This window comes from Desmodus rotundus, chromosome 4 (genome assembly GCF_022682495.2).
Source record: "Desmodus rotundus isolate HL8 chromosome 4, HLdesRot8A.1, whole genome shotgun sequence".
Classification (NCBI taxonomy): domain Eukaryota; kingdom Metazoa; phylum Chordata; class Mammalia; order Chiroptera; family Phyllostomidae; genus Desmodus; species Desmodus rotundus.
This window is the reverse complement of record NC_071390.1, coordinates 116,570,221-116,592,321: the sequence shown is the minus strand read 5'-3', so window position 1 is coordinate 116,592,321 and position 22,101 is coordinate 116,570,221. Positions and strand designations below refer to the sequence as shown.

The following is a 22,101-nucleotide window of genomic DNA, read 5'->3' as shown; positions in this document are numbered from 1 at the left end:
TTTGTACTTGTATGCTGTCTTAACCAGTAGGTTTTCCAGAGGGAGAAGAGGCAAGCATGAGTGTTTGTCATCATCTTCTCTTTCCCTCTCCAGCTTTTCTTTAAAAAAAAAATAATAAAGGAATGAAAGAAATTGACATTTGTAAATACTTCTATATGTTTCTTTGAAAAGTAATTTTCTTATATAACCTCAATATCATTACCACATCTAAACAAATTAACGACAATTTCTTAATAGCATATAATTTTTTTTATGTTGGTTTCAAATTAGGATTCAAATTAGGTACATACATTTCAATTGATTACGTTTCCAGTGCTTTTCTTCTTTTTAATCCTCACCTGAGGATACCATATTTTTCAGACTATAAGATGCACTCCCCCCAAATTTGGGAGGAAAATGGGAGTGCATCTTACAGTCCGAATGCAGCTTACCTGGCTCGCTTTGGGGGCGGGGAGTGGGGAGTGGCAGAGAGGTTTTTTTTTTTTTTTTTTTTCTATTTTCCACCTCTAAAACCCAGGTGCGTCTTATGGTCTGGTGTGCCTTATAGTCTGAAAATACGATATGTTTATTGATTTTTAGTGAGAGGAAGAGAAAAACATCAGTCCGTTGCCTTCTGTTCATGCCCCTACTGGGGACTGAACCCGAAACTTAGGTATGTGCCTTGACCATGAATTGAACCTACAGTGTTTTGGTGTACTGGGCATTGCTCCAACCAACTGAACCACCTGGCCAGGACCAGTCCTTTTCTTTTTAAGAGGACAATTTATTTGGAAGAGGAGTGACATCATTTTGTAGATCACCTTTGATAGAAAATGTTTGAGCAAGTCATTATTATAGTTTTGTTCTTAATTTCTTAAAAAGCAAAATTTTCCTCAAATAACACATGCTTTTGTGGGTTTTTTTGTTGTTGTTGTTACGTTTTTATCCTCACCCGAGGACTTCTTCTTTTCACTTCTTTTAGAGAGAAGGGAAAGGAGAGATAGAAGCATTGATTGGTTGCCTCTCTTTTGTGCCCTGACTGGGGACCGTATGCGCCTGGACCTGGGATCAATTCCCCAGCTAGGTAGTACCCTGACCAGGAATCGAACCCTTAACCTTCTGGTTATGGGATGATGCTCCAACCAACTGAGCCACACCAGCCAGGGTGCATGCTTTTGTTTTAATGGAATATTTAAAACATATAAAATAGTATACAGAATAGAATAATGAACTTCCATCTGCTCATCACTCTGCTTTAAAAAGTATTAACTCAGGACCTGTCTTGTTTCATCTATACCCTTTCCCACTTACCCTCTCCTCATACAGTTTTGAAGCATATTCCACATATCATTCACCTGTAAACATTTCTTATTTTTGAAACTAAAGGTTCTGAGTCTTTTTGAAATTTTGAATAATTTACAAGCCCCCACCCCCTTTTTTCCTTGTTTTCCTCCAAGTTGAAGGTCAGTTGTTCTGCAGAATGTTGAACATTCTTGATTTGTCTGATTGTTTCCTCCTGATGTAATTTTACATATTCTTTTCCCATATTAATGTGAACTCGAAGTTTGGTCAAAAGCATTGTTTCTGAAGCTCCCCCAACCCCAAATTTCTCCTTTAAAGAACCTTTATAGACATGGTTTTCCTTATTTTGCCTCTGAGACGTGTGCACAGATACAACATTATTCTTTGGAGAGCAAGAAACTGTTTTAATTTACTCTTTAAGATTTTTTTCACCTTTGGGTGTGACATTGCTACTGTTAAGAATGTGAACTTAAGGTTTCATAGATTCCAGTTTGACTCTTTTTAAATAAGAATGTTTTATTTTTAAGTTTTATTTATTTATTTATTTATTGATGAGGGGGAGAGAGGTATTGATTTGTTGTTCCACTTATTTATGCATTCATTGATCAATTCTTGTATGTGCTCTGAATGGACACCAAACCTGAAACCTTGACATACCAAGGACGATACTATAACCAACTGAGCTACCAGGTCAGGACCTAAAGAACATTTTTTTAAGTAGTATGATTTTCTGTATATTTTATTATATCATGGGGTATATAATACCTGGTTGTCTCACTTTTGGAGATGCTAAGATTGATTAGTGCATTCAGGTGGTGACAGTATATGATCCATTGTGAAATTCACTATGACTTTTTCTCATAATGGTTTTAAAAACCATGATGATTGTTGCCCACCTATTTATGTTATTTCTTTTGTTTTAATTAGCTGAAATTCTTTGAAAGACTAGCATTTACTAACTAGGTCTGTTTGGCTACCTTGAAATACACTTTGATATGACAGCAAGAAAAATGCTTTATTCCTTTCTACTCATCAATTTTCTTCTCTTTCCCTTCCCCCTTCTGCTCCCCCTCTCCCTCCCTAACCCATCCTCTTCCCCTTCCTCTTCCCTCTCCTTCATGTTACTTTTGCTTAAAAGTATGACTTGCATTTGGCAGAGGTAAGGCCTCTTTTCAACTTCTTGAAATCATAAAAAATATCTTTAAGTCACAGACATAAGACAAAGGTGATTGATAGAATGTACTAACATCTTTCTCATTTCTCTGATAATGGTTAAAGTGCAGATCTTGAGTTCTAATTCAACATGCTTCCCAGATCTTGAGTTCTAAATAATTGTAGGTAAGTTATGTAAGATGTGTGGCCATAGGCCTTTTACCTGGGTGAGCCAAGTTGTAGCTGTCTTCCGTATTTATTATCACTATTCATTGGATTTTCTGTCAGGTGAGATTATTAATCAAAAGTTTGTATTATTCTTATCTCCTAAAGTTTTAACAACCCACTGGGGCCAAAATATCTCCTTTTTAATTTCAGGGGTTGTCCTTAAACAAAAGTGTATGGGACAGGGAAAGACAAGATCACCTTGGATATATGTATGGTGATTCCATTAAAGGTTACCTCTCCCCTCCCACAATATCAATATTTCAAATGATTTCTTTGGTGTTGTGTTTCTGTGTCTCAGGGAAATGCATTGTAGTGAGATTTTTGATGTGTGAGCGATGTATCTTTCTCTTGTGAATGGGAAGAAGGAGGATTATAAAGTGTAGAAAAGGAGAAAGCAGTATGATACTCTGACCTTGATATTAATTCTGGTAACTGGTTGGAAACTATGGAAATTAAGGATCTGAACACTGATTCCCTTAAAACCATCTGGTCCCCAGTGTAAAGACTGGTGGATTAAGGTAATCTTTTATCACTACAATTACTAGGTTATAGGCTTGAATCTTGCTGTATAATCTTCATCCACTTTTTATTTTCATAACTGTTAATTCCTTTAAGGCCCTTCATTATAGTACATTGATTACTACAATTTCTCTGTGCCTTTGGGGTAAGGATTCTTTTCCAGTCTTCCTTAGTATGTTCTTCAGTGGAACAGTTTTTTATTCTTCCTCTTTGTCCACCTTTAACACACGATTTTTTTTTTTATTTGCAGTCAGCTCCCCTCAGGTTTTGATTTTTTTTCTGTTGTGTCAGATTTTGTCTGTTTGTTGGTTCTTCATTCATTCAAAAAACAGGATATGTTGCAAAAATATAATTGCCACAGGGTATTAATCTTCATTATATTTCAGTGGCTGAATTCCACGAGGGCAGGATTTTGGTTTGTTTTCCTCACCACTGGGGATGTGGAAACTGTCATAGTGAGTGAATGAATGAGCAAGGAACAGACTTTCTCCAACTTTTCTCTTAATAGAACCACTAAAGTGATAACAAAATTAATAAGTTGTAAAGTCTTTTATTTTTGTTCATTGATAGTTAAAATAGTGCTTTTCTGATAGAAAGGTAATTTAAATGCTGTTAATATTGTGGTAAGATGTGTTAACATTTCTGATCATTTATATTTTAATGTATTAATAAAAATTAATGATAATATTTGGGCTGTTTCATAAAGTCATACTGGAAATACAGTGGTAATAAAAGCCCCTGCCTCATAGGGATGTTAAAAAGATTGAGTTAGTTAATACATGTAAAGCACTAAGAACAGGGTTTCACACATAGTAAAGTGCTTGGTAACTGTTAATTAGTCATTGAGAATGGTGCCGAGACTGATTTTTCTCCCTCATTTTGCTGGAAGGCCCCTGATGGTCAGTTGAGCAATTCATCCATCCATAGGGAGGCTGGCTTTATTGCCCCAGGGCAGTCTTCCCTCAGGCCCTTAAAAAAGTCCCCTAAAAGGACTCTCCACAAGGACTTCCCTCAGCTTCCTTCTCAGAGCCTTGAGACAAGGGGGCTGGGAAGAGCTTCAGAATGGCTAATCTATTGTTGTTGAGTGGTAAGGGTTTTTGAAAATGGGCTCTGCTTTTCAGCCCTGTGTGAGACAATGTGATTCAAAGCAAATTCCTTCACCTCTTACTTTCCTCCCTTGTTCATCTCATCTCAGGGATGCCTTCTTTCATTCCTTTTCTTACTCTGAGCAGCCACACCAGACATTTTTTACTTCTACTCCAACACCATATTCCTCTGGCCCATTGGACGACATGCTGTTCCCCTTGGCTGAAATATGTTCTTTCTGTCCCCTCCCCCTCGCTTTTTGGCCAGATACTACTCATGCTTGTATTAAATGCTTCTCCTTTAGGAGGCCTTCTCTAACCAATTTCTACCAGACTGGTTTGCATATCTGCCATGCTTTCTCCTCATATCATCATGATTCTTAAAGCCTTTCATCCCACTTGGAGTTACCCTACAGACTGAGCTCTGAGTATGATGGGGTATGACATGTTCATTGCTACATCCCCAATTCCTGGCACATAGAAGGCCCCAATTAATGTGTGTCTGGATGGGGGGAAAACACTGTAGGTATTGTTACTTAGTATTTGGTTAACATTATTTCCACAGCTGTCTTTGTTTTATAGAATTTTTATTTTATTTTTCCCTGTAAAGCTGCTGAAACTCAGAAGCTGATTCTGTCTCAGTGTAAGATGCCTTTGGGAAATTCTGCATTCCTCTTAGATGGATCTTTAGAACTTGGTGAGTTTCACTAGATACCTTCAATCTTCATTTTGATCTCAGAGGTATGCTGTCATTTTTATCTTTTCTTTCTTTTTTCCCCATAATTATTTGGTATAGTGAGGTTTGCAATTCCTGGCAAGAAGCATAGGACAGAGTATTATAAAAATATTAGGTCATGATCTGTTACCATCCTTGATAGCTTTTAATTATCTTTAGAATTTTCATTCTTAGGAAGAGTGAAAAGTTATTTATTGGTAAGATAATCGATATCCAGACATAAAGTATTTTCAGCAATTCCTGGAATTTTCCAAATTTACTGCTCCAAAGTAAGATTTACAACTTTTTGTCTTTTTTTCTGAGATAAAGAAAGGTAATTTACAAATGACTGAAAAGTAGAATAAGAATTATTTCCTGTCAGAGTTTAGCTTTAGAGATAAAGAACCATTTGATTAAGGTGGAAAGGGCCAGTCATCTATTGCAGCTCAGCTTACAAACAAGTCTTTTCTATCAGGTGTCTGCACACACTACCAATTCAGGCTGCTGCCTGTATTTATATGACTATGAATTAAGTATGTACATTTTTAAGTGGTTGGGAAGAAATCATAAAAGAATACTGCTTTGTGACATGTGGAAATTATATGAAATTCAGATACAGCGTCGGTGAATGAAGCTTTTACTGGAACACAGCCACTATTAGTTTTTACATGTTGTGTATGGATGGCTGTTTTCAAGCTATAGTGACAGTTAAGTAGTTGCATCATAAACCCTACGGCCCAGAAGGCCAAAAATATTTACTATATGACTCTTTCCAGAGTAAGTTAATTGACTTCTGCTCTGTGCAGTTGGAGAAGTATTTATAGTTTGGGTGCTAAGGTTAAGAGATGAGTGGGAGGGAATTAGAGGGAGGTGAGAGTCAGTACCAGCTCCCAGTGGTTTGTTTATACCGTTTTCTGTCCTGGGAGGTGTAACCCATACTGTAATTACACTGACCTGTGTTGCTGTTTTAAAGTAGAAAATAAATCAAGAGAAATTGGTATATTTTTTCTAAAATGAATGTATATATGGAGAAAATTAAGCTCTTAAAAGATTATTTATACCTTTTGTATAGTTTTTTTCTCTAATGTATGGAGATGACCTGTTGTTTAAGTGAAAGTACTAATATATTACCTGGAAACTTGTTGGTAACTTACTCAATTTTGGGGATGAAGGTACATGGTCCCTTTTGGAGTCAACGGATAGGCATGGAGGACAATCTTAAGGAACTCTTCAGTCTAACAGACAGGTTAAGTCCTATATTAGGAGATAAAAGACCACAATTTTAGTCTCCTTTCTTGTTCCTTGAACATGCTTAATAGTTTTGACACTTTGGAAACATTTATAACTCTGAACCTTAGTTACTTCATTTTTAAATGATTTCTTCCCAAATTATGATTTCTTCCCAACCACTCAAATAGGAAAACATAATAGCTGTCAAGATTTACCAAATTATAGTTTCCTAAGGGTAGGTACCATTCCTGTTTTTTTAACTCCTGGATCCCCCTATAGCTGTCATAGGCATGGCACATAGTTGGCACACAGTCGGTGTTTGTTGACTGTTTGTTGATCTGTGGTAGTCCAGTAACTATCTGTGTATGATCACATAATTCCAGTTTTTCTTTTTTTTAAGAAAAGGTTTGCTTTTTCGGACTGGGTGTTTTTCTTAACTATAGGAGAGAATTTTATTGAAAACTGATTTTTCTCTGGATTCATTTTTTACAGACAGTCATCAGCTTATTGGTCAGATTTATTTGTCTAATTGATTATATGATGTATAGTTATTTGTTGAAATCTTAAGAGACTACTTGGACCACTAGTCCAAGAATTACCAATCTCAGAGAAACCTAGAAGCCTTCTTTCTCATTGTAAAGCTTTCAAATGTATACATACTAAAAGCCACTCATTCAAGTCTTACGAAACTTTTCTTGACTCTTCCACTAAACCTCTTTTTTTAATGAACTTCCCTATATAATTTGCTCAAGAACCCACCTTTTAAAATCTTACCTTCATAATACCTTGTAAAGGTAATATAATTTCAAAGGTATTTAGTTGAAGAAAACTAAATTGTTCCAAATTAAAGGAGTTATGTGACACCAAAATGCAGTACATGTCTCTGGACTGGATCCTGTCCTAGAAGAGGAAGACAACCCTAAAGGACTTTTATTTACTCGGTTAAAAAAATTGGAAAATAGACATTACATGAAAATATTATATAATTTTCTGAAGTTAGTAACTATGGTTAAGGGAATGTCTTTGTTTTTAGGAAGTATACATTGAGGAATTTAGGGGCATAAGAGCATGATGTATACAGTTTAATCTCAAATAGATCAGAGGATATGTTTATATGTGATAAAGTAAATTATGCAAATATTAACAATTGGTGAATCTGGATAAAGTATATATAGGAGTTCTTTGAACTATTCATATACTTTTCTGGAAACTTAATTATTTCCAAGTAAAAAATGTAAAGAAATATCTTTAGCATTTACCAAAAAACCCTTCAAATTACGTCCAAATACTGTTGCTTTTAAATTACTATTTACTTACATTAAAAATACACTTATAGTCCTTGTTTTTATTTTTCCCAGTGCTCTCACGCATACTCCGTTTACATGGTGGTACCATTACTGAATGCTATTTTTTGATGGGTGTTTTATGATTAGCTATGTTGTCACCAAAGCAGGTGCTCTTTTCTGTGATGATTTACTGGATTTAATAACTCTACTATGAAAGTATTTTGTAAAACAGATCTAGTTATTTTAGGGTAATGGGGAGATAAAATGAAATGGAACTTTGCAAATATAAACTGCTATATACAAAGACAATTAGTGTAATTTAGAACTTTGAAAAATTTTTGTAATAGTTAATTAAATACATTTTCACCTGTCCTGTACTTTTCTTCACTTCAGCTTGTTTCATTAAAAATCTATTAGGTGTTCCCTTAGCTCCATAAATGTGCTTTGTTCTTAAAAGCAGAACTGGTTTTACTTATTAAATTAAATATTTATTTTGAAGGAAATTCAAAAATAAGGATATATTATAGTGTTTCTCAAAATGTTGATAATTGCATACACTTTGAGCATTTATTTTGTGCTAGGCACTTTACATTTAATAATTTATTTTGTTTTCCACAACAACCTTATAATGACACCTTGCCTTAATTTCCTGCTTTCAGTTCCAGCTAAAACTAAGCTTGGGTGCTAGACCTCAGAAGCCTCGAGCTTTCTTACCTCTTTTTGCCAGATACAAACTATGGGAGCTAGTGATCTGGAACTTAATGTAGCAAAATTGATCAATTGTTTTTACATTAAGAAAAAATGCTATCTTAGAATTTTCTAGTTTGTGATTATGGGATAGATACTTCAAGCTGGGCTTTCCATTGCCCTCATAATGTGGAAAGGATCCACATATCAAGATAATTTTTCAGTAATTATACTGAAAAAAGAAATAAATATGACTTTTAGTGATCCAACTAAAAGGCAGACTGATGTAGAAACCTATTTCTATTAGAAACTTCAATTTTACCAACAAATAAAATGACAAAAAATTTTTTTTAAATCAAGGCACTGATAAAATGCTAACTTTAAAAAAACTTTTTATATCAAATTAAAACATGCCATATTATGAAGTGCATAAATCCTGTCATTTTGATGAAATTTTATGAAGTCATCATTCTTTAACCAATACCAAGATCAAGATATAGTTCGTTTTCATCAATCCAGGAGCCTCCTTCATGCCCCCTGACAGTCATCACGCACTCCCACAGGTAACTGTTATTCTGAGTTCATTCACTCTCCACTGGTATTGTCTATTTTTGCACTTTGTGTCTATCCGTATTTGATCATCTTGTTTAATAGTCATCCATGTTGATTCACATAATAATAGTTTTCCTTTTTCATTGCTTTGTAATAACATCATTTGTATGTATATACCACAATTTATTTCTCCATTCTACTGTTGATGACCATTTGGATCATTTTCAGTTTGGTGCTATTATGAACAGTGTTGCTGTAAACATTTCTGCATGTCTTTTGGTGTACATGTGTATGCATTTCTGTTGGCTAAATACCAAGAGTGAGTTGCTGGATTCAGGTATTTGGCTATTTAGCTTTAGTAGATTCTCCTAGTTTTCCAGAAGGATTGAATCTATTTACACTGCCTCCAGCAGTGTACAAGAGGTCTCGTTGATCTACATCTTCACTAACACTTGAAATTATTGGTGTTTTTAATATAAGCTCCTCTGCTGTGTATGTAGTAAAATTTATTGTGGCTTTAACTTATAATTCTTAGTTGGTATTTATATGTTTGCTGATCATTTGGATATCCTCTTGAGAAATGCCTGTTTGTGTCATTTGCCCATTTTTCTATTGGGGTGTCTGATGAATTTGGGGGAGTTGTTCATTTATTTATAGTGTAAATTTTTTTGTTGGATTAAGTATTAAACCTATCTCTTCTACTTCTTCAGTCTTTTAGTTAGCATATCTAGATTAATTTTTTAATTTTAAAAATGTCCATTTTATCAAAGAATTTTTTTATGGTTAGTGCTTTTTGTATGTTTTAAGAAATCTTTGCCTATCCCAAAGCCAAGAATATTTTCCGATGTTGTTTTTCTGTAAACTTACTTGTTTTAACTTTTACATTTAGGCTTATGCATGGTATATGGTAGGATTCATGGTTCGTTTATTTTTCATATTGAAATCCATTTGGTCAAGCATGACTTATCGAAGACTATCCTTTCCTTGCTATAATACAGTAGATTCGCTGTTGTAATTCAGGTGACTTTATTTGTGGGTCAGTTCTTGGACTCGACTCTATTTCATTGGTCTGTTTGTTCTTTTGCCAGTTCAGTAGTGTAGCTTTAAATCTTTCAGCTTTATTCTTCAGAATTGCTTTGGTTCTTTCTAGTACTTTAAATTTCAGTAAAAATTTTGTATTCAGCCTGTCAGTTTCCTAATAAATAAATAGCCAAACTCCTGCTTAATGTTAAGCAAGTTTAATATTACATTTTATTAACTAGTTTAATGCTGATTCTGTAGATCAATTTGGATATATTATTGCACATGTTTTCATATTGCAACTTTCAGTACATTAACCATGGTACGTGTCTTCATATATATTTAGGCCTTTAAATTTTTTTCTTAGAAATATTATTTTATGTGTAGTTCTTACACATCTTCTGTTAACTTTTAAAGGCTATGTTTTTAAAAAGTTTTTATAATTTATAGATTATTCTGGAGTGTATATTGGTGAAAGGATATAATTTTGGAGATTTGCTTTTAGTAATGCAAAGGAGGATTAGAAGGAATGGGGAAAGGGCAGAATAAATGAAATAAGATTGACCATGATTTAATAATTGTTGAAAATGGATGATGGGTGTATGGGTTAGTAATATTCTTTTTTACTTTTGTGTATATTTCAAATTTTCCATAAAAATAGGTTTGGAAAAATTTAATGACTACAGTAGGTTGAAATGCACATTTATAAAAGAATCCAAAATTTCATAATAATAATTATTTTAAAAACCCTCATATGGCACCAGTTCATTAATCTGAAAATCATTGGTAAATGAAACAATCAATCATTTTTCTTCTTTTTCTGCACTTTTAAGGTAACTAAATAGTTAGGAGCAAAAGTTTACCATTATAGTGGAATCACAGCTAATAAGAAATGTGGGAGAATGTTAGGATTAGAAACTCACCACAGCATATCCTCTAATAAAATTATGAATCTAGATAATGAACTGTCAATGAGTACTAAAGCCATCTGGTAAAAGTCTGTTGGAAGATGGACATATAGAGTAAGCCTCTATGACTGATTGGAACTAAAAACTTACATGATGACAGGAGGAGATTCGACTTTGGATGGTTAATACACAGTGCAATATACAGGTGATGTATATAGAATTGTACACTTGAAATCTATATAATTTTATTGACCAATGTCACCCAAATAAATTTAATAAAAACACTGTCAATAGAGTACAAAACCCAACTATCTAAAGTCTATGGAAGTTAATAATAGAGGGCAAATTGAGAAGGGAAGTCATAACTTGAAGATAGTCTGAATGGTGAGTGAACCTTTTTCTTTCCCATGTCCCAGCTTTGAGCGAATGGGCTAAATTGTGAAACTGTACAAGTGGGTATAGGATTTAGCAAAAACTCCTAGAGAAACCCGTATTTCTCGCCACAGGGTAAGGAAAAGGGATCTTTTTCTTTAAGTTTACCTTGAGACCATCTCCACCTATAAAGAATGTTGCATTGCCATGAGGTCACAGTTACTTAAAACTGAGAGAAAACCATTTCCATGGCCAGAGAAATTGGGAAAGAGGACCTTGGAGATAAGAGCATGCTGGGGGAACCTCAGAGATAAGAGAGCTGATGTGAGAGGATATTCCCTAATTGTGAGTATGAACCCACAGAAATCCCACCTCACACATGAGGTGCACATGCACAGAACAGACCTAAAGAAACACAGCAAAGACTTATGAGAACTGGAATGTAATGTAAACTACCATTCAAATCTCAGATTTGTCCCTTAGTGGTGCATGGCAGAGGACAAGCCCAAATAACATAGTAAAGACTTTGAAAATTGAACTAACATTGGGACTACTGCCCCATAGAAAGCTGCATAGTATGTAATTCCAGCCCGAGCTTAACAGCAACAACAAAAAATCAAATTCGTGAGAAGATGTTACAGAATCTAGAATTTTATAAAATTACTTGACATAAAAGAAGCAGGAAAGTCTGACCATTTTCTATGGGAACAGGCCACAGATGCCAAACCTGAGATGTTCCAGATGATGATTATCAGAAAAATACTTTAAATCAACTGTTATATCCATGTTCAATGAGATAAAAATGGACACTCCTGAAATGAATGCAAAGGTAGCTCTCCTTTGAAAAATAGAAATCATATAAAAGAACCAAATGGAAATATCAGAACTGAAAAATACAATAGATTATGAAATACAAGTTTACTGCATGGGCTCAGTAGCAGGCTTGAACAGATCAGTAAAAATCTCAAATCCTGTGTCTTCTGTATCAAGGGTATATTTCTGTTCTCTAATACTTGTAAAGGTCTAGGTTATACCCTCTGAAACCTACCCATAGGCCTTGTGGCTGTGAATTTTTATGCCATCTATACATCCTCTTTTATTCGTAATTACTACTGTGTACTTGCATGCTGCAAAGAACATGTGTCTGTGCCATTCGAGCCCCATTTCCCTTGATACTGCAGATCCAGATAGTGTCTGGACCTGCCATTTTTCCTAGACCTTGTCACTTCAGGTACGAATTAAGCAAATCATTCAGTGGGTTAAAAAATAATAGTCAATAAAGGGGTAAAACCTATCCACAAATAATTGTTCATTTGAAAGCTTTGAAAATAAATAGGGATAGAGAGAGAAGTAGAAATGGATAGTGTATGTATCATATATTACAAAATCTTAAAATTTATAAGTTATAAATTTTAAGTATAAATACAGATAAACTGCTTATTTTGGTGAAGAGGAAATGCTTAATGGTTGTTTTCTGAATAATCTGTGGTTCAGGATGCATCTGAACTTGAATTAGTTTTCAGTTGGTTGTGAACTTGTTTGGCCTATTTGGCTGCACAAAAGCAACCTGGCAGTTTACCCAAGTTTTACTAGGTCAGAACAATTGTCATTTTATGAGGTGATTATACTGCAAAAAGCTAGAGGAATATTTGAGGCTTTAAAATAATTGATGTATTTTTAGCGGTATCTGGTGACCTCATTGATGAAGTTAGATGTCAAAAGTTGTCATTATTTATACATATTAGTTATAAATTACTAAATATCTCATGAGCTATCCTGAGCCTAGTATTTTCATAATACTACTTAATAACCAGATTTCTTAACAGGTCCCTAGGGATTTATGTACTAATGAAATTCTGTACTTCTTTTAGGGTAATATAATTCATATTCATTCTACTTCTACTTTTTTTTCCTAGAGAACCATCTCAGAAATTTATGTACACTTGTCTTTTTTAAAAAGACTACTCCATAGTCGGTCCCCTTACCCATTGTCCATGTCCATGGGTCCTTCATACATGTTCTTTGATTATGAAAGTGGGAGATGGGGTGGGTGGAGGAGGGCGAAGGGGGAAAAACGGGACAACTGTAATAGCATAAACAATAAAATAATAACAAAATAAAATAGACTATTCCACAAAGGCTGTGATTTAATTAATCTTGTTTGGACATCTGTTTGACACTTAGAAGTTATACCTTTTTTACATATTCTCTAGCACATTAAATAGTTGTCCAAAAGAGAAAATATGCTTTTAAAATCATGCGGACATTAAACTAAACAAACGTTTTTCATTCAGGAAAACATCAATAGAGCCTGTTGCTACCATATAGCAATAAATTTAGACTTCAATTGTATTTGATCTCATGCAGCTGGAATTATTATCCATATTGCTTTTTTAAAGATTTTATTTATTCATTTTCTGAGAGAAGGGAAGGGAGGGAGAGGAATTTCAGTGTGTGGCTGCCTTTCTTGCATCCCCTAATGGAGACCTGGCCCGAAACCCAAGCATGTTCCGTGACTGGGAATCAAACCATCGACCCTTTGGTTCGCAGGCTGGCACTCAGTCCACTGAGTCAATTGTCTTGAAGAAACACGAAAGGAAAAAATAGTTCAGAAGTTACAAACATACTGGCATGGTGATCTTTGATGTTTCACATTCCCCAGAAGACACTTTATTTTGTCTTTGCCAAGGAGAGACTTCTTGGGTCATTGTGGTAGGCAGAATAATGGCCCTTCAAAGCAGTGTACATCCTAATTTCCAGAACCTATAACTATACTATGTTGCATTGCAAAGGTGAATTCAGATTGCTAATCTGTTGACCTCAAAATGGGAAGATTACTTTGGATTATCTGGGTGGGCCCAATGTAATCACAAGGGTCTTTATAAGGGAAGTGGGAGGCAGAAGATATGGCAGTTTGGGAAGGACTTGGCCTGCTGCTGGCTTTGAAGGTTGAGGAGGGTCACCTCTAGAAGCTTGAAGAGGCAAGGAAACAGATCTTCTGCTGAAGTTTCCAGAGAGGAATGCAGCTCTGCAGACATGTTGAGTTTAGCCCAGTGAGACCAGTGTTGGACCCTGACCTATGGAACTGGGAAACAATAAATTTGTGTTGTTTTATTCCATTAAGTTAGTGGTAATTTGTTATACTAGCCATAGGGATCTAATACACATTGTCTCTGTTTTGTTTGTCACTAATAATATGAATTTAACATACTAATTAATTGAATCCTGATGTGAATGACCATGTGATTTCCTGAGAACAATTTAAGTTTATTATATTAAGAAGTCATTTATGTTGATAATGTGTTTGGCACTGATAGACCTTTGTTTACCCAGTGGTCTTTGTTTTCTACTTCATGGAAATAGAGACAAGTACAAGTTTACTGTGGCTGCAGAACAGTGTATATGTACAGTGAGGGTGGAATGAGAGATGAAGCTGGAGAAATGGAATGAAGCTAGAAAGCAAAATTAGCAAAACAAGTCATTTTCAGAAGCCTTGGTTTCCCCCCTTCCACACATTCTTCAGTATTTGTATTATTTGTGCCTATGTTACTAAATGCTATAGTTGGGATGATAAGTTTTTATCAGCACGACTTCAGCTGTATTAGAATTGTAAGTGACCATTGCATTTTGCTGTGGAATTGCTTGTCTGTATTATAAACGTACAAAGGGCTCAGTGACAAAAAGGAATAGTAGTGTTTAGACAGACATGAAAAAGAATTAAGCATCTCTCTCTCAAAGATGATGAGCAACCTGACCAACAGAGACTGTCACTATCTCTGATACTCCCTATCTCAGATCAACTCACCTTGCTCCTTTGTGGCTTTTATAGGCTAAGAAACTGTGAAGGCCAACAAAATTAGGAGGCTAGGACAGGTTTTTTTTTTAAAAAAAGACAGAAACAAATAAATTAGAGCTATATGGCCAGTTTTAAAAAATGCTTGTGTTTTTCTTTTTTGTGGTATTGAATCAAGCTGATTAAATGCTGTTATTAGCTTGTGTGAGGTACAGAGGGGTAAGGTGCTTGAAATTGAGATGGAGAGGTGTGTGATTATTGGTAATGGTGAGTTCTAGAGTAATTCCAGGGCAATGAGTGGGGGATAGGATGGAGCACAGGATTGTTGGAGGAGAGAAGGTCAGGAACTGACTGGCCAGGATGTTGGGAGGATCATTTTTGTAGATATCAAAATCCAAAAACAATGACAAAAGAGGTATTAGAATAACAGCCTTTAGGGAATGAGAGGGCTTGTTCTGGGGGTTTTATGAATGGTTAGAACAAGAAGAGGATGATAGTTGACATAATCTGGAGACATGAGAGTCAAAGTGGATATTTTGGGGAGTGGAGAAAGAATAATCCAAAAATGATAATGAGGAACAAGAAAGTCTACTTCCCACCATGGCCTACTCATATGGGACTTAGCAGGGAAAAATAGCCATCATTTGAAAGGATGAGCTAGAGCAGAAGTAGAGGAGAGTAAGATTTCCATTTGTGCAGGGAAGGCGAAGAGAGTGAGCAGCAACACTATTGAAGAAATAGGATATTTTGCTAATGATATAATATACCATGAGTTCCAGAGGGCACAGTTAAAGGATTTTGGAAATTGGGAAAGGAAGAAAAAAGGGGTTAATGTAAGGATGTACAAAGTATATAGGAACAAGAGTCCATGTGATGGGGAATGACCTGGGAGTCTTGGGCCTCTCCTGGTGACTGATACAAAAGGAAAGTTGGGCATAAAGGAATTAGTCTTGATGGTTTTCTAGGCAGATTATTGTAAATATTGAAGGAGAGAGGGTTTGGGAAAGGCAGTTTTATTAAGAGTTGCCAGAGCTCTTGGACCTGTATTAAGTTTCTGTTACTGCCATACCAATTATCACAGACTTAATTGATTAAAACAGTACAAATTTATTATCTTAAGAGTCCTGCAGCTCAGAAATTCTACATGGGTCTCACTGGCTAACATCAGGGTGTCAACAGGGCTGCATTCTTTTTTTAGAGGCTTCAGGGGAGAATCTGTTTGTGTTTTCAAGCTTTGAGAGGCTGCCCATATTTCTTGGCTTGTGACCACTGTCTTCCACTTTCAAAACCAGCAATCTTTCTGACCCTCTTGTCCTCTTTTCTTGACCACAGCCAGGAAAAGTCCTCATGTGATTACATTGGACCACCCAGACAATCAAGATCTTCAGTCTTATTCACAATTACAAAGCCCCTTTTTGCCTTGTAAGGTAACATATTGCCAGGTTTCAGGGATTAGGGAATGATCCTTTTAGTGGAGCTGTTATTCTGTCTACCACAGGTTCCTTCCTGCTAATATTAGTGTAGAGACCTGGTTCAGGGTGTAGTTTCGGGATGGTACTGTAGGTTCAGGGTTATGGTACCTGGTTCACTGTGTAGTTCACTCTGAGTCTCAGGCTTGGACTCTCTCTGAACCTCAGATCTGTAGGGTTCATTTGAGGCTGGAGACAGGCTCAGGCCTCAGTCTCATCTCCAGTAAAGGAATGAGGTACTCGTGTGTTTGGTGGACCAGATCAGTGCATTACATGATTGGGAGCTCAGATGTTACTTGAAGAAATATGTAAGTTGAGTCATTGTAATAGTCTTGTGTGCCAGTAAGAGAACTGTATTAATTTTTCAGTTTTCATTTATTGAATGAAGCTTCAAAAATACCTCACATCTAGAAATTTGACATTCTACAGCTCTGGTATCATGTGATGTTTGTCTTGAGCCAGGGTCTTCTCAGATTCTAAGAGGTCTGTTCGATAAGACTTTGGTATGAAGTATGTTTCTTCTGTCATTTTTAAATTTAAGTTGGTTTTACAAACTGCTATGGAGTCAGGAATGATTTTCATTTTTCAAATATTTTACATTCATTGTAGAGGTAGGCTAATGTTCCTATTCAGTATTGAATGAGAACTACTGTTTAATTTCATCTTTATTCATATATTACACAATTAATTTTAAAAGAATTTGGGACTTCACAAGTTAAAATTGTTCTCAGAAATAATTATCTTTTTAGCTATAATACACTCAGTAGCAAATTAGAATTTCATAAATGGTGATAAACATAGTTAAGAACTATTGCTTAGGTTTTGGGTTATTTCAGTCAATTCAATTTCAGCACTGCTTTTAAATAATGCTAATAGATCTAACAGTCCCAGAAATATCTGTGGTATCAGATTTAACCTAAATTCGAAAGTAGGTCAGTGGGTCAACAGGTTATTAGGTTAGAGAAAGATTAATTGTAGTTTCAATTTTTTAAAACCCAGATTCTGTAGTTAACCATTTTAACAATAACTTTAAAATTATTAATAAGTGAAATGAAAAGTTTTCTTTATGTTATGTGAACAGTACATTAAGAAAAAAAATCTGGTACTCATGTTTTAGAACAGTAACATGTTACTTGTTACTCATGTTTTATTCTCTGGAACAGGTAAGTATGTAATTTATGTTCCTTATGTACATATAGCCAGGGCTCTTTTATTAAATAGTTGAAAGGAAGAAAAAAGGCAGCACTTAAGTTTTCCTGATTATAGAAATAATGCATGTTCATGGAAGTAACTTTAGAAAGTACTAAAGAAAAAGTTTTTTAAAAATCCATAAAGTAATTAGTCAGGAATAACCACAGTTGATACTTTAGGCATATTTGGATTTATGTTTGATATATTTTGATGCTACTAATACTGCTATTGGATGCTTAAATTTTTCCTAGGTCTATTATTTTAAATAATAATGCAATAAATACAAAACTTTGGGTACATCTCTTATTATTTCTCAAGGTGAAATTACTGGGTCAGAGGACATAATTATTTTCAAGGTTTTGACACATGTCACCAAACTTCAGTCAGTGAAAGAACATTGCTAATTGAAATTGACAGGCTCCTGAAGTTCTTTCCACAACAAAAATTTTTCCTAGGATTATTATTTTAAGTAATCAATAAATATAAAACTTTGGGTACCTCTCTATTTCTCAAGGTGAAATTACTGGGTCAGAGGACATAATTATTTTCAAGGTTTGACACATGTCACCAAACTTCTATCAGTGAAAAAACATTGCTAATTGAAATTGACAGACTCCTGAAGTTCTTTACACACCCCAAATTTTAATTTAGTAAAATTCATCCTTATTTTTCTTCTCGAAGATGAAAATGAAAACTAAAGTAGACACACACACAAACACATACACACCCAAAGTGGGGAGATGGGGAGAAGAAGCAAAATATGAAGCAGCTATAATCTGATTGGTCTGTTCCTTACTAAATACTGTGTAAGTAGGGCCATCAGTCTCTGTGGGGTCATGATCTTTTCTGTATTATTTGATACAGAGACTTCAATGAAAGTAATTCATATCCATTTATTAGAATTCGTAAAGCTATCATTTGATTAAAGTTTTATTTTTATCAGAATTCCTGAGTGCTTTCTTTATTACAAGGAATGTGTGCTTGAAACTACTGAGGACTACTTCATAGGAAACCTATTAAGTATAAATAGTAAATATATAGCAGTCCCTGAGCAGTCGTCGTTATTTTTGAATCATGTCATTAGTCTGTATTGTGGGTCTCTTATAGAAAGGCCTAAGAAATTCTTTGTTGTTAACCAATTCCTTCAAATTATTAAGTGCCTATAAATCAGTAACTCTCCTTAAAAATCTGTAAGAGAGGGGAAGATGCAGGGCAAACCACTGCCACCAAGAGTGAAGAGTTAGTAAATACAAGGAGTCACAGCTTCCCAGAACAGAGTGACTCACCAGCAGAAACCACCTCAGGAACAAATTGCCGGATAGGACAAATTGTTGGAGGCTCACTGTGGACAACATTAACAGTTAAAAACTCCAGGGGGACCTGGTCATTAAGGGGTCTGTGCAATACTGGGAGATTTACTTCCCGGAATTTGACCAGATTCCCACAGTAAGTATTAGAGAGAAATCTGCTCTTGTTTCCAGCAAGGGGAGGAAAAAAGGCACTCTTGACACTATTCTTCTCAACAAGGCCTGAGCTCAGAGGGAGCTGTTGTAGTTAACCAGACCCTAAAGGCTTGGCTATTACTAGAGTCAAAATGACCTGGGGGGAGGGAAATACCCAGTCCCTTTAGCATTCCTGTGGAAAAAGGGAAATACCCAACTTTAGCCCACTCTCACTGTTCTATCTCACCTAAGGAGGGAGAGAAAAAAACTGAGAAGCACTTGTGAAGTTCATAGTCCAGAAGCATAGGCTCACTAAAAAAACTGGACCTAATGATAAGACTATACAGTGCTTCCCCTGCCACCACACCTCAGCACTGAATTACTAAAACCTTATTTACAGCAGTTCCTTTTACTCAGTTCATCATGCCCAAGCCATACCAAAAGGCAGAAGTCACAATTTGAAGAGATAGAGCAAGCTTTGGAGCTAGACGTGGCAAGGATGTTGGAATTATCAGAGCAGTAATTTAAAACGCTATGATTAATATGCTAAGGGCTCTCTAATGGATAAAGTAGACACATGCCAGAACAGATGGACACCGTAAGCAGAGCCTAAGAAAGAACCAAAAATAAATTTTAGAGTTAAAAATAACAGAAATGAAGAATGACTTTGATGGGCTTTCTAGTAGACTGGACACAACTGAGGAAAGAATCTCTGAGCTAGAGGATACCTCAGAGGTAGCCTCAAAAACTGAAAAGCAAGGAGAACAAAGACCGAAAAAATCCAGAATATCCAGCTATAAAAGGTGTAACATATATGTAATGGGAATACCAGAAGGAGAAGTAGAGACAGGAGCAGAAGAAATATTTGAAATAATAATGATTGAGAATTTCTCCAAATTAATGCAGACATTAAACCATATATAGTTGCAGGAGGCTCAAGAGTTCACCAAGCAGAATAAATGCCTGTTCTCCCACCCCAAATGACACCTAGGCATATCATTTTCAAACTATAAAAAAATCAAAAAAAAAAAATCCTGAAAGAAGACAGAGGAAAAAATGCACCTTACCTATAGTGGAAGCTCTTTATCTATTGAATAGCCACTCCCTGTTTCTCCCTCTCTCAAGGCCCTGGCAATCATCATTCTACTTTCTGTGTGAATTTGACTTCTTTAGATACCTCATGTAAGTGGAATTTTGTTGTTTGTCCTTCAGTAACTGGTTTATTTTACTTAGCATAGTGTCCTCAAGGTTCATGCATGTTGTCACATATACAGAATCTCCTGTTTTAAGGCTGCATATATTCCATTGTATGTTTATATCATATTTTCTTTAACCATTCAATCCATGGATGGACTTTAAGGTTTTTTCCACCCGTTGTCCATTTATGAATATGCATTAATGAGCATGAAAGTACAATGATCTCTTTAGGTTCCTATTCTCAGTTCTTTTGGATAAATACCAGGAGTGGGATTGGTAGATCATGTGGTATTTCTATTTTTAACTTTATATTGTTTTCCATAGTGGCTGTACCATTTTACAGTCCCACCAACGGTGGACAAGGTTGCGATTTCTTCATAACATTGCCAGTACCTTTTAATCTTTGTTTTGTTTTTGTTTTTATAATGGCCATCCTAACAAATGTGTGACAATATCTCTATAGTTTTGATTGACATTTCTCTAATTATTAGTGATGTTGAGCATCTTTTCATATACCTTTTGGCCATTTGTATGTCTTCTTAGAATAAATGTCTTTTTAAGTCCTTTGCTAATTTTTTTAAATCAGGTTTTTTTTCTGCCGAGTTGTAGGAGATCCTAATATGTTTTGGATATTTACACATTATCAGATAAATGATTTCCAAATATTTTCTGCCATTTAGTAGGTTGCTTTTTCATTTTGTTGATTTCCTTTGCTGTATAGTTTTCGTTTGAAGTAGTCCCACTTGTCAGTTTTTGAGGGTAAGGGAGGGAGAGGCAGGGAGAGACACATTGATGTGAGAGGGAAACATTGATTGGTTGCCTCTCATACGTACCCTGACCTGGGACTGGGAACCACTCTCGTTCGTGCTCTGATAGGGACTTAACCCATAGCCTCTGCGTGTGCCCTGACCAGGAATCGAACCCACAACCTTTTGGTTTACAGGATGATAACCAACTGCATCACACTGGCCAGGGCTCTGCTTTAATATTTTTTATTTCCTTCCTTCTGCTCACTTTGGGTTTAGTTTATTCTTTTCTAGTTTCTTGAAGTGTAAAGTTAAGGTCTGTATTTGAGATTCATTCTTTTTTAATGTCATATTCATGACTATAAACTTCCCTCTTAGTACTGTTTTTGCTTCATTCCATAAGTTTTGACGTATCATGTTTTTGTTTGTCTCAACATACTTTCTGATTTCCCTTTTGATTTATTTTTTGACCCATTGATTATTCAAGACTCTGTTGTTCAGTCTCCACAGATATGTGAATTTCCTAGTTTTCCTTATCATAGCGATTTCTAGTTTTATTCTGTTGTGGTCAGAAAAAGATATTTGATAGATTTCAGTCTTCTTAAATTTGATATGACTTGTGTTGTGACCTAATACGTGATCTAGAGATCTCTACACCTGGAGAATATTCCATGTGTACTGGAGAGGAATGTGTTCTGCTATGGCATGGAATATTCTGTTTATGTCTGTTAAGTCCATGTGGCCTTTAATGTTCAAGCCATCTATTTCCTTACTGATCTTTTGTCTGGATGTTCTATCCATTATTGAATGTGGGGTATTAAAATCTATTACTGTGTTGCAGTCTGTTTCTTTGTTCAGTTTGTCAATGTTTTAAATATTTTTGTGCTCTGATGTGGGGTTTATATATATATTTATAGTTATATATTTCTGATTAATTGACCTTTTATTTTTATATAATGCTTTTTTGTTTGTTTCTTGTGACAGTTTTTCACTTAAAGTCTAGTCTTATAGCCACTTCTGTTCTCTTTTAGTTATTTCTTTGGACTATCTTTCTCCAGTTTTTTACTTTCAGCCTCTGTGTGTCCTTAAATCTAAAGTTGAGTCCCTTCTGGATAGTATGTAGATAGATATTTTTTTTGTACCCAAGTGGCTGCTGAATGTCTTTTGATTGGTAAGTTCAATTCCTTCACATTTAAAATAATTACAGATAGGGAAGGACTTAATATTG

The 22,101-nt window shown here is 35.3% G+C and overlaps 1 protein-coding gene across 9 annotated transcripts in view; it reads left to right on the top strand.

Annotated features, from left to right (window-relative positions):
* The window catches only part of CLOCK (clock circadian regulator), a 125,044-nt gene that overhangs the window by 28,594 nt on the left and 74,349 nt on the right, over positions 1–22,101 (top strand). For 4 of the 9 annotated variants that reach the window (XM_071221279.1, XM_053923295.1, XM_053923298.2 and 1 more), the window contains exon 3: positions 4,876–4,962. The exons of 3 other annotated variants lie outside the window; for them this stretch is intronic. The gene's annotated coding sequence lies outside the window, so the exon portion shown is untranslated. Of the gene's footprint in view, positions 1–4,875; positions 5,007–8,702; positions 8,747–22,101 lie in introns of all 9 variants that reach the window. 2 more of the 9 variants (XM_053923296.2, XM_053923293.2) reach the window with 2 other exon arrangements.